This window comes from Danio rerio, chromosome 18 (genome assembly GCF_052040795.2).
Source record: "Danio rerio strain M-AB ecotype USA chromosome 18, GRCz13ab, whole genome shotgun sequence".
In the NCBI taxonomy this organism is placed as follows: Eukaryota; Metazoa; Chordata; class Actinopteri; order Cypriniformes; family Danionidae; genus Danio; species Danio rerio.
This window is the reverse complement of record NC_141038.1, coordinates 37,371,692-37,389,676: the sequence shown is the minus strand read 5'-3', so window position 1 is coordinate 37,389,676 and position 17,985 is coordinate 37,371,692. Positions and strand designations below refer to the sequence as shown.

The following is a 17,985-nucleotide window of genomic DNA, read 5'->3' as shown; positions in this document are numbered from 1 at the left end:
CCTGTTTATCTAACCAACCTCCTGTCTCGCTACAATCCAACCTGCATTTTAAGATCTCAAAAGTCAGGGCTTCTGGTAGTACTTAGAATAGCAAAGTCGAGTAAAAAAAGGTCGAGCCTTCTCATTTAAGGCTCCTAAACTCTGGAATAGCCTTCTTGATAATGTCCGAGGCTCAGACACACACTCGCAGTTCAAAACTAGATTAAAGACCTATCTTTTTAGCAAAGCATACACTCGGTGCAGTGGTATGATAGCAGTATCACTTAGCGGTATGATACATGAATGTGCTCCACGCAGGTTTTTGAATCTCGTTTACATACAGTATGAACATACAGCGCCACTGATTCGACCCAAGACTAGCGACGAGAGGATCCAAGGTTTCCATAATCCTGGACCAGGCCATACCCTAAGCAGCTGCTGTTATAGTCAAGGGGGAGTGGAGAGCATGAGACTGATCCATGTGATGCTCCAGAGTCTTCGCTGAGGTCCAGCAGTCTCCAGCCTCTGGCGCCTAGACTGTAGTTCTGCACAAGACGTTTGGCCATAGGAGAAATGGTCGTGCCCAACTGAGGCAGTTTTTTTTCAAGGTTTTTTAATTCTTCACTTTTTGATCCTCACTGCTGTTGCCACTGGCTTGCATGGTTCTAGATCTGTAGAGCTGTGCATCGACAGATTTGCTCTTCAGTGTTTAGACTCTCAGTAGTGATTATTAAACCACACTGAACTGAGCTATACTGAACTTAAACACTGAAAACTGGACTGACACTGTTTCAATGTACTATGATCTTCTATGTAAAGCTGCTTTGACACAATCTACATTGTAAAAGAGCTATACAAATAAAGGTGAATTGAATTGAATTGAATAATTCAGGCCAACCTGAAAGAATATTACTTAATTTTTACATTGCTGTTAAGATTTCAACTATTCTTTCAGCTTTACAGAAAAAAAATAGTTCTGATTGCAACTTTAAATCAACAGGCAAGGCATTCCATAGATGTGAACCTTTCACTGAAAAAGATTCATTTGTTCATCATCCTTTGCAATGTTTCTGATATTTTGCATCACTATTTTTAGTGTATAGTATTTGTATACTATTAATATTATTGTATACTATTATTAATAAAATAAATGCAGATTTTTAAAACACAAAACAAAAAATAACAAATAAATAAATAAATAAACAAACAAACAAACAAATAAATAAATAAATAAATAAATAAAACCTTCCAGTCCTTAATCTGTTGAGCAATAGTGCAAACAAAAACCCTTAAACAACAGCATTTAGGAATAAACTATGTCATAAAATGGACAAAAAAATTTCCTTTTCTCTCCCCACTTGCGTTTTAGAAGCTTGGCCAGAGGCGATGACAGGTGGAACTATTGTTTTTCCCTGAAAGCTGTGATTGTGGTGTGAAGTGTTTTGTTTGCAAGCTAACGGCATAATATAATGGAATAATGCATAATCATGCCCATTGGCCTCGGTTTGTGAGAGATGATGGAAAAAAGAAAGAAGAAAGAAAGTTTATTTTTTCTTCTCACACTGTTACCGAATGCATAAAGAACTGTGTTTTTCCATAGACTCAATGGACATAAGAGAACAGAGCTAACAGGCAGATGCTGAAAGAGCTTGATCTCCTCACACTGCAGACTGGAGTGTATCACTCATCATGTTTGCATTCAGAGAGCCTGTCATCCACATCCCACATAAACACACCCTCATCATTTCTCCCATACACACATGCTTGGGTGCTAATGAGTAAAAGGGACAGTCTAACGAGAGGTGTGTGTGATCTCACTGAGCAATCTCATGGGTGTAATTACTGCAAACGGAACACACTGTACTGTAGCATACTGAAAGAGAGAGGTGGAGGGGGGGGTTAAAACAACACCTGGAGCTACTGCAGCAATACCTTCAGAACCATATAAAAGCCATCAGGGGAATAAGATTGTATTGCTCAAAAGGGATAGTGTAAGGTATTTTTCACTTATTAGGATATATAACTCAAGAACATTCACTGCAACAATTATTGGTTTTAAAATGTGTCATGTTTGGTTAACATAAAAATAGAATGAAACAAGATAGTCTGCAGTAATACCATCAGAACCATATAATATCCCAAGGCAGAGTAAGCAGGGGGCTGTTGTATAGAGCAAGACTTTTGAGTCTCATTCAGCAAGATGAACAACTCTTCTTTGAGTCATTTCATTCATTTTGGTCAGTTTGGCAAAATACAGTATCTTTAACATGTTATGATTTGCTTCACAAACACATCTACAACTTGCACAAATGTTGCTCACACAACAAGCAAGTCAGAACTATGATGCTATAAAAAAGAGAAAATAACATTTCCTTAGGTCTACGATTAGCTCAGCTCACCTCTAACAAGTCTTGTTTGAGTCATTCAATGAACACAGTCTGAGCTGAAAGTCTCATTATTAGTTCATTTTCTGAGTCTTTGGGTTTTTGAAACTTTCTTTTATCATGTGATAGCACCATAAGCTTAACGTACAGATGTTACTACTTCAATGTGTTCCTTGTGCCGCCATTCATACCGCGGCGACGGCGGTACTTGATGCGCCAGCAGCATTTGACCGCTGGGTGGCACTTTAACCACAGCTTTGCCTTTTCACAATGCTAAACAGCGTAGCTTACTGTATGTGATGTGATGTGTTCAATTAAAATATAATTTTAATTTAGTTTTTCTGGTAATAGACATGCTCTCACACTATACTATGCTGTAGAAAAGATACATGGTGAGAAGTCAAAAAGCAAATATAAGAATTAAGTTATTAGCCTTCAGTGCCCGATTAAATTGCGTTGGGGTGAAAAAAATGTTTTGATTTCTTTGACTATCATGGCAATGTTATTATCTCAAATCTTAAACGTGCGCATATGAAAAACAGCAAAATAATATAGATTATTCTTCCGGTAGAGCACATCACCTAACAGCACATCATCTCACAGTTGTGAACTTGCGATCACCTCAACATACTTTATCAGTAAGCTATTTATTATTTATTACAGGCTATGTTAAAAATGTTTGACCAACTGCCACTTCATGTTAAAAACTCTCATGTTTTAATAAATTAATTAAATAAATAAGCATATCCGCATACAAAGTGAGCCGCATATTATTTGTCTGTTTATTTTCTCTTTTCATTTTCTCTTTCACGCGCATGTGGAGAAAGAAAAAAAAAAGCTTGTTTAAAAAGCATTGTCAAATAATGCATAAAAATAATAATAATAATAATAATAGTAATAATAATAATAATTATTATTATTGTTGTTATTATTATTATTATTATTATTATTATTATTATTATTATTATTATTATTATTATTAGCTAATAACTAACTATATCCATAATGCCGGGATGCGTGTTGCTTTCACTCGACATCTAGGTCAAAAGCAAAATTGTACTGATCTATGATGGATTCATGCATGACTCAATTTATCAAATGTGTTTCATGTTTTTTGTTTATCACCGAAAGACTGAATAAAACAATTAAAAAGGGATTAGCTCATCTCCATCATATGGATAAAGTTTAAAAAGCTGACCAAAAACCCCATTACTACATGCATTTTGGATACTACTGTCATGCTTTGCATCTCACAGCTAAAGCAGTTTACCAATCAGATCAATAGCACTGACACAACTGCAGCACATTATACACACCATTTAAGCAACACCCTCACACCCCTTCATTGTGGCATGTTGTATTTTGCAGGCGATGTCTTGTCCAAAAGTGGATCTATTTAAAATGAATAAATTAATACAATTACGTTTAACTCTTAATAAAAATATATAATCCCCATTTTTTTATTCATAATCATAAGTGAGACTGCAATGCTATTTTGACCGCTTGACTAGAAAATGTTTGGTTTGCAAATCGAAAATATGGTCAAAATTGTATTTAATTGTTTACAATACAGCTATTTTTAACTTCGTGAAGCTTATTTATAAACTAATTTCGAGAGGATCGCGTGCTTATGATTGACCACGGTCCTGCATTAGCTAATGATTTGCCAATCAGATGGTTAATACAATAAGTTACTTTGAAAAATATGAGTTTCATACCACAGTTAGCTTCGTTTTGAAGAGTCCCCCCTTTCACCCCTACTCCCCCCCAATTTTTCTTAGATTGGGTAGCACGGTGGCTCAGTGGTTAGCACTGTTGCCTTACAGCAAGAATGTCACTGGTTCAAGTCCTTGCCAGGGGTACATTTCCAAAAACCATTGTTAGCCCACTAAGGTTGCAAGTTCTATTCTTACAAACAGTTTGTTTTCCAAATAAATGTTTCATTTAGATTCATTTGATTTTCAATGAACATTAGCAATCTGCATCGCAAACTTGTACGGCTGCAACTACACCTTCAGAGCTGTGGTTAGAATCATAATTCCTGGATGTGTTCTATTCCCATTTATCCCCCCTTTGCTTTATTCATTTAGAACGTTCCAACATTTAAACTGTGAATGATAAATAAAAACATTAAAGTCATCTCTTTTAGGTTTAATTTGCTTTCAAAGTATTTATACAGGTCAGTTTTAGCGATCTTCATATTAACAATTGTGTTCCCTTTGTAGTGCACTTTGAAAACATTTATGCCAATTTTAACACAACTGTGGCTCATGACAAACCCTATAGGTGACCTAATATTTAAAAACGGAATTTACGTCACGTCTCCAAAATTTGTGAAAACAAAAATATATAGCATGCATTAATGGTTTTAATTTACAGTAGGTTATTTATTAAGAAATGTATCTGTACTGCAGAGGTTTAATGTGTCAAACTGTAAAACTAGACTTTAAAAAATTTATAAACAATATACTTAATAATAATTAATTAATATTAGGCATATTATGATTGGCACAAAAAATGTTTTTGTTTTTTCTTTATAGAAATTCTCCGCCCAGTTTTGAGCAACTAATGTGGTTCAAATGATGGATCTACAACAAAGCAACTATGGTTTTGGGAAACACTCTGTACTACATAATTCTTTTCACAAACAATGCATCTTACTGTGATAGTTCAGCCATGAGTTACGTTATTGTTTGGGAAATGCACCACAGGATAGTCGACATTTGTGTGTAGAGTTTACATGTTCTCAAAATTCTTATCAATACACGTAACATCATGGTGCTGTGTTGCTGATATGCATCCTAATAGCCACCAAACATCCACATGTAGATCTAACAAGAGCTTGCACAAGCATAAATAAATAAAAACTCATGATTTGCTACACACTTGCAGTAAACGTTTAGTGATTAATAGCTGTGAACAGTATTATAGCTGAGATTTTTGTAAAAGCTTTTGCCATGAATTTCATAGCTTTTTCTGATGCTACATTTGGGGAGGAAAGTATTTTAAAATATATGTAAATAAAAATATATGGACCCTTATGTGGGGTTTACTTTTGTAACTTGGTTTATTTCTTTCCATGGTTGCACATTCATCTGTGCTTTGTTTACGTTTCATTTAGTATGTATGTCTGTCCTCCGTTTGGTTGTACCCTTGGTTTTGTACTATTATTACATCTGCAAAACTGTTTAAATAAAATCTGCTATTTCAGATCCTGCTCTTCTTAACTTTCTGTAGCATGACAATAATGCATTGTGGTTTAGCGACGTTTACAGCTGTCAATTTACTTGAATTTTGAACAGTGTTTAATCCCCTAAAAAGCATGTTTTCATCCATTTTGGCACCTCACAGAACAGAGAGCACCTGGTTGAAGTGAGAGAAATGTTCATTAGCTCTGCTTGTTTGTGACCCTTCGTTAATTTTTGCTGCTCTTGATAGTTTGCATTGGTCATTAAGGAAATGAGCTGCTGTGTCAGTGTTCGTTTATTTGCACATTGTCAGGATATCAGCTGCAAAATTCAACTTTCCCATCAGCATGTTCATGGGATTGCGCTCTCATGCTAATTTGCCCTGTTGCCCCTGTGAGGTTTTCTGTGAAGTGCTCTTACACAAATGCTTGCTATTCTGTTCGCTTTTGCCATGGCAAAAATACATTTTTGCTAGGCAGCTAGAAAACATTATCTTTGCTAAACCGTATTTTTAGGTGGCTAATTTAAGCTTTTGTTTAAAGCATCACTAAAATGTGCTAAAAAGTATAAATAGTTAGCATTATTTTTCTAGTGAAGGTGTTTATGGAGGCATACAGTTGGATTAATATTGAGGCATACAGTTAATGGGCTAATTCAGTTTAAAAGGAAAGTTAAAGAAAATAATATTTGAACAAGAACATGTAAAACAAATGCAGTAGAAAAATAAAATATTTTAACTGGGTTTGCGACAGCAAAGACAAAATAGACCCAAAATAATCATGAAATTTCTGTTATCACAAAATATTAATTCATATACCAAATAAGCACAACAGCTATTGTACACATTTTATTATAATTTATTTATTTATTTTCTTTTTGGCTTAGTCCCTTTATTAATCTGGGGTCGCCACAGCGGAATGAACTGCCAACTTATCCAGCATATGTTTTATGCATCGGATGCCCTTCCAGCTGCAACCCATCACTGGCAAACATCCATACACACTCATTTACTCTTATACACTACGGACAATTTAGCCTACCCAATTCACCTGTACTGCATGTCTTTGGACTGTGGGGGGAAATCGGAGCACCCAGAGGAAACCCACGCGAACGCAGGGAGAACATGCAAACTCCACACAGAAACGCCAACTGACCCAGCCGAGGCTCTAACCAGTGACCTTTCTACTGTGAGCACTACCTACTTGTACGACCTTTATTATAATTTAATATAACAATAATCTTTAAGCACCAAATCTGAATGAAACCCATATCTGAAGTATCATGTGACATTAGTGTAATGGCTTATTTAAAAAATCATCAAATAAATAAATTATATTTCAAATGTATTAAAACAAATAATATTTAAACTGTAAGAAATATTTACATTGCAATGTTATTTTACAATATTACTATTATTTTTGTATTTGTGATCAATCAGTTGCAGCTCCTTTCACAAACCAAAAATCGACATATTTGCCTTTATTTGTAGAACTGTACATATTTTATATTAAAATCATAATAATCATAATAACAATTACAATAATAACCTAAAAATGTTACATTTTTAATTTGTTTATACAAACACACTATTGCTAACACATTGTTATTGATTCAGTTATAGATTCAGCAATAATTCAGTTCTCAAAACAGTGACGTGTTTCACTTGTTGAACACAAATCAACAGTTTTCCAATGCCTACTCTTAATAAATTGCCATAACATAACACAGTTTTCACCATGTTCTCAATCTGAAAACACAAATGCTCAGTTTAATTAATCACAATCAGAACACAATCAAAACACAATTATGCATTTGTTAACACTAAATAACAAAATTGATGACACACTTATCAGAATCTCAAAGTAGAAAATAGAGAAGTAGGATATCTCCTATCTACACATCTATATCACAAGCATTTAGGGAATAAAATATTGATGTACAGTACCTGATATTTGCAAGTGTGATGTAATCTATAGGGTTTTTATAGCAACTGGGATTTATTGATAATTACAGTATTAGTTGTTCTTTTAGCGTATCCTACTGTTTTTTTTTTTTTTTTTTTTTGTAGAAATGAGAGGCAACTGCAAGGCTGATCCTGTTATGATGATGTTATGTTACAGTTTTTCCTGATTGCTTTGATGCAGACGTCAACTTAAATTTTTTTTAAAAACAGTTAGGCTTTAAACACCTGCATTCATGGAGAAAATTATACATTTTGTTTTGAAAAGGCGCCAAACGTGACAAAAAATTTAAAATATGCAACAAAAGCATTTTGCAATTTTACCTTCAAAAACACAATTTACAAACAAGCATATTAGCTCTTTCAGTCAATCATTGCACAATGGACAATGAAATACAAAACTCTGTGTGAATTAGTGCATTATTGCCTGTCATTGTAGCCTATATATATAAATTTTACGGAAACTGCATGTAAACTGGAATAAAAGACATAGCCACTTTTGACCTCCTCCATCAATACTGGCAAAAAACAACACAGACCTGCACCTTTTTATATAAGGCATGCAAACTGATTGCAAATTGAAGATTTGTTTTTGTCAAGTGTCAAACCGGTGCGTCTAATAGTAGTTCCCCTTCACTTGGGGAACTTCAGTGCTATAAGTGGATTTGATCTTGGGAAAATCCACGTATGGGAGGATTCGGTTCAGAAGCCGCTTGTCTGAAAAAGTATTGAACGGGCCAATGAATGCAATAAATTGGCAGCGTAAGCTTGCGCAGGTGTGCTTCATTGCCTATTATCCCAGCATATAAGCACACCTGGAGCGAGCAAACTCCATCCTTTTCGCTTCAGAGACTTTCTGATCGAGTCGATGAGGGTTCTTGCTGATTCAGCGACTTCAAAGCGAACTAGTGTCTCCCGGTCCAGAGTGGGTTTTCGCGGCGGCAGACGGTCGAGCTGGGTTTCTCCCTTGCCTGCGGTTCTTTGGGTCCGGTCCTCCAGAGCGGTGCTATTGTTGCAAGCTTTCCTAAAAGAGCAACACAGTCGTGCAGCACGTCCTTTTCAGGATGGCGCTCCGACTGTGCATTTCTGGATGCGGGGGTTTCCTGGCTCCGGATGATAGACATCATCACTGCATTGCATGTTTGGGGATCCAGCATGTTAATGTGGTGCTCGCGGGCGGTTCATGTTGTCACTGCGATGCCATGACCGTTGCACAGCTAAGATCGTGGCTAACTTTCTTAAGAGAGCGAGCCACCCCAGTTGCCTCCTGCTCTGCAGCGGGCACTTAGGCAGATCTGAGGGTTCCAGCGGGAGATAATCCGCCCCGATTCCAACGGTAATTTTCAGTGCCACCAAAACATCAATGAAAGAGCACTTTTCCCCTTCGCCGGATGTGACAGCACGAACTCTGCCAGTCCGGGACGCGCTGCCTTCCGGCTCGCAGGTTCTACGTGCTTCACCAGTGGCTCACGAGCGCTGGGGGGATGGTCTCTTTTCCCTCAGGCCTCCAGCCCCCTCTCCGGAGTCAGGGTGCGGAACCAGAGCGAATCGCTTTCCTCCAGCTCTTCCGCGGGACCCTCGCGCTTCCCGGATCAGCACACCCACTCCGCGCTGCCCCACTGCTGGTACGTCAGCAATTGTAGCGATGACTCCATTAGCGAGGGCTCTGCCTGCTTGGTTAGTGCGGGCCAGCCCCTCACGGTGGCTCATACACACAATCAGACTCGGTTATGTGATTCAGTTCGCGAAGCGGCCCCCCAAGTTCACGGGCGTGTATTTCTCCAGGGTCAACACTCTGTCCGCCCCTGTCTTGTGAGAGGAGATTGCTGCCCTCCTGGTGAAGGGTGCAATCGAGCCAGTTCCTCCAGCCGAGATGTAGAGTGGGTTTTACAGCCCATACTTCATCGTAACCAAAAAGAGCGATGGGTCACGACCAATCCTAGATCTGTGCATTTTGAACTGCTGTCTGCACAAGTTGCTGTTCAGAATGCTCACGCAGAAGCGCATTCTCCAATGCGTTCGTCCTCGGGATTGGTTTGCAGCCACAGACCTGAAGGACGCGTACTTCCATGTCTCCATTCTTCCACGCCACCGTCAGTTTCTGCGGTTTGCGTTCGAAGGTCGAGCGTGGCAATACAAGCTCCTCCTCTTCGAGCTCTCTCTGTCTCCGCGGGTCTTCACCAAACTCATGAAGGGTGTCTTAGCGCCCCTTCGGCTCGCAGGCATCCGCATACTCAATTATCTCGACGACTTGCTGATTTTAGCCCACTCGCAATTGATTATGCACAGAGACAAGGTGCTTCGGCATCTCCGCCTATTAGGGCTTCAGGTCAACCGAGAAAAGAGCAAACTCGCCCCCGTGCAGAGGATCTCTTACCTTGGGATGGAGCTGGACTCGGTCACCATGGTAGCGCACCTTTTCGAGGAACGCGCTCACCTGTTGCTGGGCTGTCTGAGAAAGCTTGACAGCAAACTAGTGGTCCCACTGAATTTCTTTCAGAGGCTCCTGGGGCATATGGCATCCGCAGCTGCCGTCACGCCGCTCGGATTGCTCCATATGAGACCACTCCAGCACTGGCTTCACGATCGAGTCCCAAGATGCGCATGGCACGTGGGCACACACCGAGTCTATGTTACTGCGCTGTGTCGCCACGCCCTCAGCCCTTGGAATGACCCCTCGTTCCTACAGGCCGGTGTGCCTCTAGGACAGGCGTCCAGCCATGTTGTTGTTTCAACAGATGCTTCCAACACGGGTTGGGGGGCCATGTGTCGCAGGCATGCAGTTGCGGGCCTGTGGAAGGGTGTCCAGTTGCATTGGCATATCAATCGCCTAGAGCTGTTGGCAGTGTTCCTCGCTCTCCACTGCTTTTTACCGGTGCTGGAGCGGCAAAACTTGCTGGTCAGGACGGACAATACGGGTTCATATTTTCTCTTCATTGCTACTCTGTGGACATACGTGTCTAAAGCCCTAACTGGGCAGAGCAAGTTCAGTTTTTCCAGGTCTTAGCCGGAATTATCGGATTCTGCCCAGGTGACTCTTCATCTAAGGGAGAATGGTCCACAGTTAAAGCTGCTTTGTACAATATCAGAGTAGATGCAGCTAACCCAGCAGACAAGAGATCCTGGAGAAACCACAGCACTGAGGCTATCCAACAGCTGACTTCCGTTCATCTGGTGCTCTCTACACCAAGCTAAAAAGAGAGCCCATTTAAGGGCCTAAAGCTTTCTCTTGGATGCAGCACTGGATCTCTGTATGGTCTGAGCAACCTCAGTTGACAGACCATACTCTACAAGATGGGCCCCCTCAGAGGATGGAGAATCATGTCTCTGGCTTGGGACAGCAGGGCCCTCCAGATGGATGGAGATCTCCCACAGATACCCGACAGCAGGGCTGCAAGGTCTGAACATCAGATCCTCATGGGCCAAAACGAGGCTACCAGCAGTATCTCCGTCTTGTCCCTCTCCAGGACTCCTGAGTCTTACCCTCTGCCTCAACGAGAACAGAAGCTTGTCCTGGGCCTTCAAGAGGATTCAATGTGCCAACTTGTAGAGTAATGAAGACCTCAGAATCCCCTGATGGTTGACGTAAGTTAACACCAATGTGTTGTCTATGCGGACAAGAACGTGATGGGCCCTTAGGTCTGGGGGAAAAAAAAGTGTTTTAAAGCCAGAAACACAGCCATCATCTCCAGGCAGTTTATGTGACAAAGATGATGATGCTTTCCCCACTGCCATGCTCAGTCTCCCAGGGTCACTCCCCATCCCGTAAAAGAAGCATTTGTCATAAGCATGACATGATGATAGACAACCAGGGTTTTTCACATACACATATTTCCAAGGCATGAAGGCAGCATTGCAAAACCTTGACCATGCGGAAGGGATTCCCCCAGAGGGAAAACCCCCTGGATTTGAGTCACCACTGCAGCGGTCTTTTGTACAGCAGGCCAAATAAAATCCTACTGGCTGCTGCTGCCAGATCTTGTTCTATTAATGGCATGCTTTTACATGCTTTTTAGTTTTTCACGTACTGAATCATACATTGCTTTCCAGGTGTCATCAAATGAGCTGAATATGGATTATTCCATGTTTATATTACAGATGAATGCAGCTTGGGGCAAAAGGGGGATGTCCCATAGTGGAAGATTAATTCTACTGAGCATCGATTCTACCAGTGAGCCGTAGCTCTTGTTGCTCACCTGTTGTCTGCAGGTCATTAGCATCTAATCTGATGGCAGCACGCATCATAACCACCATGAAATCCTTAGATTCTACTGACTGGGGCAGCACATCCACCAACCCTCTTTGCCTAAATTGTGGTGTCATATCTGTTTCCTCAGAAACAGAGGGCGCCGCCCTCCCCAGAGAGGCAGAAGAAGTCATGGAAAGGGCTTCTGAAACTTCCGAAAGAGAATTAGATCTCACGGAAAGAGGCAGAGAAGGGATGGAGTCGGTGTTAATGTCAGCTGTGTATCTCATTATCATGCAATGACGTCACAGCTCAATTTCTTCGATGTGCCTCAAGACGTGTATAAAAGAGATGTTTCCCTAGCATTCCAGTTGGATGCAGATTTAAATTCCTTTGAAAAGGAACATGTTTTTGACTGAAATATTTGTTTTTGAGCTGGAAGCTTGGGGTTTGTGCAAGTTGGTATGTAGTTGTGAGAACATGGTGAATCATTTCATGAATTGTATGTAAGCAATTGACAAAAAAAACAAAAAAAAAAAACTAAAAGACCCACCCTAAAAAAGAGATATAAAGAAAAAAGCTTGAGATGAACTAAGTAGAAAGGCAGCTGACTTGGTCCACACTGACCTCAATCGTTAACAATGACAGTGTACAAAAATACAAGGGACATCAGTGACCTTGTGCTGTAAGGAGGTTTGCACTGATCTGAAATGAGAAGAAGTCAGTAGGGAATAGAACAGAGCGTGAAAGGAACAGTAATCCTGACAGAGAGGGTGTATTTGAACAAAGTGGCATAAAGAGTAGCTGTGCATCACCTAAAGCTAAAATTTTGGCTACGGTCATGCTGCTGATATATAAAATTATACTTTACATATACTGTATATTAACAGACTTGACTATGAAAAAATAATAATTATGGCACACAGAACACTCTAACAGAGTGTCCTAACAACATACGGCACAACAAGATTCCAGCGATAAGCTATTTAGCTGTCTGCACCAAACACAACATGACAAAAACATTTAAATACTAGCTATTTCACTCCCAACAAAATTGTAAAGACTTTGAATTGAATTAATGCATAATAAACCTCTTCGACATTATAACAGTTTTTCTTAGTCGCTTTGGTGCATTTCTCACAACACTATGTACATTTGCACAACAGGTCATGCATTTCTTAAAACAATTAATAAATTGTGCACATCCTAGTAGCAGTTTCTCATTCCTTTCAACAAATTGCAAATGCTTTTGGACATGCATCAATTGCTTTCATTCAACTCTCTGCTATTTATAACATTATCATTTGCTTATGTCATGTCAGTCAAAATGAACTAAACTTGTAAATGCTGAATAGTCATTTCATATAAAACTAATAGTCCTCATTTCATTACTTGAGTCATTACATACAAAAATGTTGAACTAGTTGTCAAAATCTGTCAAGCTAATTTTTTTTAACAAATTTAAATCTTTATTTTCCTGAAAATGTCTTTAAAATTGAACAATTTGATAAATGATTTACAGACCTGTGTATGTTGTAGGCTCAGTTGCAATATGTACTGCAATATTGTGTACAGTTGTGCTCAGCTCTATCCAAAGGGAGTTTATGTTTGTTGTAAATAAGGGTGTGTTTATTCTTTTGGACAATGCTGTGAATAAATTAAAATTGTAAAGAGCAAATGCAATAAAAATGTGAAACATACGTATTCAGTGTCTTGTACTCAGATAACTCACTAAATGCAGTGATGTCTAACTTTACTGTAGTTTTCAAATGGCTGTGCAAATAGTATATAGTGCTGTCTTGAGCATTACTAGGAAGTGTCACCAAAATTGTTTTTTTTTTTTTGCATTGAAAAAATGTCCAGAGTAAACTGTCATAATGAAAACATGACTAAGCCATTTGACTATCTTGTTCATAAACAATGGTGTCAGGACTTTTCATTTTAATGATACTGACACTTTGATTGACATCAATACTTGCTTTTGGTGAATGAACTGTCCATTTTGAGCATGTGACGCGCTTTTGCAGGTTATCAATTAGGTTTTGCAGTTTGCACTAATTGTTTTGAGAAATGCATTAACTGTTGTGCAGAAATGCACTGGTGTTGTGAGAAAGGCACCAAAGCGACTGAGAAAAACTGCAATAGGCTTCTAAGAGACAGTTATTGTTCGTTTTAAGTCACAGTTCTAAATTTCATTTTCAGTCTGCTAATTACTTTATTTTCAAGATCATAGATAAACTATCTACTGCTGCTTTCAGGAGTATGCTAATAAATGTCACGTAAAAGATATTTAAACTCACATTGGTATTTAACACTACACTCTGCACCAGGTGTAGATAGGACACGGTTTAAAGAGGGGCATTTCATGTTCAATACACAATCTAATGATCACACACACACACACACAAAAAATAAAATAAAAACACTGAAAAATTACACTTTAAACCTGTACCACCCACAACAGATCCCAATAACTCAACACATGAATTTAACACTTTTAAATAATCAGTTTCTAATTAATTTGAATATTTCTGCATTTAACACATACCGTTTAATAAACACACTTTTAAAGGCTGTTTTTTTTTTTTCATGGACCAAGGTCTTGATTGACTGATTTATAAATAATGCTTGATATTATTTCAATAACAATTACACTTTTAAGAAAAAAGCTTAGAAATTTAAGATCAAACATTAAGATCAATTGTTACAAGTGAGTTCAAGCATCACAATAGTATAATGGACAGAATAAAAAGGGAAATTCGATTGACTCAATGCTGACTATTCTGTTAATTTCATTTACCGTTTTTGATCATTTCTATACATGAGTATTGAACAAATGCTGTTGTTTACCGCACATGCAGAACAAACAGTAGTTTGTAGTACCAGTTTTATTGATGTTACCTTTAATATTAGTATTTTACTAGTAATAGGATAGGATTTCAGGGGAAAATGTAGAATAGAATGTAATTGGAATTTAGACATTATTAAAAACTTCACCAAAGTTCAATAAGCAATGCTTTAACTAGACAGACAGAAAGACAGACAGACAGACAGACAGACAGACAGACAGACAGACAGACAGACAGACAGACAGACAGACAGACAGACAGATAGATAGATAGATAGATAGATAGATAGATAGATAGATAGATAGATAGATAGATAGATAGATAGATCAATTGTATATAGCTAATCAATGTTGGTGCATTGAAACAAAACAGTTTTATTTAATAGTTTGGTTACCTAACATTTTTAAGAACAAAAATATGATACATTTCAATTGAAATTACTTACAACACTTCTACTACATTTTATATGTTTCATATTTCTCAAATGTTTTCCCGTTTATACATTTTTTGTTGAAAAAAATGTTCTTGAAAATATTAATTTGAGTGAACAATTTTTTGTTCAATTTGTTAAAGTTTTCCCTTTGGTACTGACTAATCTAGTGTATATGCACAAATATGTCATTGTAAAGCACCCTATAGGAATATGGTTATGTGGCAAGGGGTGTAGTAATTTGTGCTGAGCACTGTATATAATGCATGCCAATAACCAATATATCATGTATTTCTTTAAAACCGACAACAGCGCAACAGCAATGTTCAACAATTACATATATACATGTAATTTCTGCACAAGCAATATAGTTAATTAGCCTGATTATTGCCTGTGTATTGTTGCCAAGCAACAGGGCATCTTGGCACATAGTACCACAGCAAACCTAATCACAGCTGTGTGCAATGGCCTTGTAAGGACTTTGTAGTAAGACTTTACAATATGCAAGTGTAACCTCTGGTCATAAATGTTTACAAGTCAGTCCTTAAACAGCTTAATAATGATTTTATTTTTTTTAATCTAAGATAGTTGCTGTTCACCACCATATTAACCTGCACTGCAGTAAAGAGATTGGAGCTGCTGGATTTACAACATGTTAATACATCAACCTCACATGAAATACATGAAAGTAAGCGGCTGTTTCACTTGGAAAAGAATTGAGTATCTAAACAGTGTGTCTCTTTAGTGAGTAAAGCACATCATCTAATTATGTTAACAAAATAATTATTGTAATTGCTGTAGACATCAGCATGTATTTTACAAAAATACATTTTATGTTTAGCTAGTACTACAGTGGCCAAGAGAGCTTGCTGCAATTTAAGAAAACACGTGCAATCACAAAAAACAGCAGCAAATCAATAAAAAAAATGTCATCCTTATGACAGCACAAATGCTGCAAATCCTTACAACACATACATATATAAAAATGTGCTGCATTTTCTTACAATGCAAACAAGTTAATAGAACGCACTGCTTTTTCTTTTTACAATGTAAACAATTTACATTTTATCACAACACTTGCAACAACAAAGGAACACAACCGAAATGTTTCAAGGGGACCCAAAAACGTGACAGACACTGCTGTGTTGTGACTATTCCTCAGTGAAGCTGTAGGTGATCTTTGAAAGGTGAATTGTTTGTTTGCTTATTTTAACATCCTTTTTCCCTTGTCATTTGTATTTTATTAGCCTAAATAACCATTGCTGCATCCAAGTTCGTATACTTATAATACGCCATAAAAGTATGTACTATTTGTGTAGGAAAAGTTGATACTTTTAAGTGTGCCAGAAGAGTATGTGAGCTTTGGGACATACTACTTACTCTTTAACAGATCTTTGTGTTGCTTACTTATGCCCCCTTTCAATCATCCACACACCATCCACATTTTTGTCGTATTTAATTTCCTACCTTATTGGAGAAGCAGCAGCAGGTTAATCTTTTTTTTAGAGTTTCATGCAGAGAAATCCCCTCAGATGTTCAAATGTGTCTTTATATAAGTTTAGTGTTGTTGTTGAGATGAAATACAACACAGATAATGTGATTTAAATATTTTCCATTGGGCTTGATATTGACTAACAGTTATTCAAACATATTTACTCTACTTGACAGTTGGTCTCGCGTGTCCATCATGTCTGTAGTTTATTTACACTTTTGACACGCGTCCAACGCGCAATGTATTGTGGGCAATATCAGCGGTTAGAGTATGGACGCTTCTGCACTTAAATTTTTTACCGAAAATAGCAAACCATCCGGGAACCTCTAGCATTCTCTTTTTAACATACTATGGTTTGGGACATACTAATTCTATTTTCAAAAATTATTTAGGACAGATAGTATGCGGATTGGGACGCAGCACATAACTTAAGCAGTCGGGTCCATCACATTTTAGGGTCCTCTAGAAACATTCCCATTGTGTTCCATGCTGCTTGAAAGTGTTGTGAGAAAATGCAACATATTTTCGTAACTTTTTTGCATAGTGAGAAAATGCAGCAGGTTTTATTAATTTGTTTGTGTTGTGTTAAAATGCAGGGCGTTTTTTTTTAAATGTGTTTGTGTTGTGAGGATTTGCAGCATGCTTGCTGTCAAACGGATGTAGATCTTTTCTTAATTTGCTGGCGTTTTTTGTAACTTCACTTGTTTTCTTAAATTTCAGCACATTAAGCTTTTTCTGCCATCGTACTTATGTGAATATCTAAAACCTACAATTTATTTGTTTAAAAACACTGATAAATTATGACTTTTGACAAGTGCTCTGCACATATTTCTCTGGTTCAGCTCAAGCCATCATGGGAAAGCAGATTAGAAATTAGCAGCTGATCATGTGAGACACTGAATGTTTTATTACATCATTGGGTTAGTTCATTTAAAAATGAAAATTCTCTCATCGTTTATTCATCCTTTACTAGTTTTTTGATTATGGTTTTTTCTTGTTGAACACACACAATATAAATATATATATTTTTTAATTTTGTAAACCTGTAATCATTCGTTTATAGTATTTGTTTTTCCTACTATGGAAGTCTATGGTTTAGCTTTCTTCAGAATATCTTATTTAGTGTTTGACCGAAGAAAGAAACTCATAAGGGTTTGGAATCACTTGAGGATAATTAAATGGTGACTAAATAAAAAAGAATTGGTTGAACTGTCTCTTTAAATTAAATTTTTATTTTATTTACATTTTATGGGTGTATGATATGTTACAGTTATATTTTTTTATGAACAAAAACAGCTGAGATACTGTTTTTATTTTAAAATAAAATTTTAAAAAATGTAAATAAGCATTCAATTAATGTAAAATGACAAACTAACAGAACACTGCCATACACTGATCAATTTTGCTCACTCGTTTTCCTTCTTCCTTTTCTGATACAGTCAACTCAGGTTGCATACGTTGTGGTGATTTCGGACACAGTTTGTAGCTCTCCAGGACTGAATTTGAGTCGACATAAC

General features: G+C 37.7%; 1 protein-coding gene and 1 long non-coding RNA gene across 5 annotated transcripts in view; one reads left to right on the top strand and one right to left on the bottom strand.

Moving 5' to 3' along the window:
- The window catches only part of LOC147832892 (uncharacterized), a 599,182-nt gene extending 584,280 nt beyond the window's left edge, over nucleotides 1–14,902 (top strand). The window contains exon 3 of the long non-coding RNA XR_015515193.1: nucleotides 12,278–14,902. This is a non-coding gene — a long non-coding RNA (uncharacterized LOC147832892). The remainder of the gene's footprint in view (nucleotides 1–12,277) is intronic.
- Nucleotides 1–17,985, bottom strand: part of kcnab1a (potassium voltage-gated channel subfamily A regulatory beta subunit 1a) — a 295,057-nt gene that overhangs the window by 197,060 nt on the left and 80,012 nt on the right. The window lies entirely within an intron of this gene.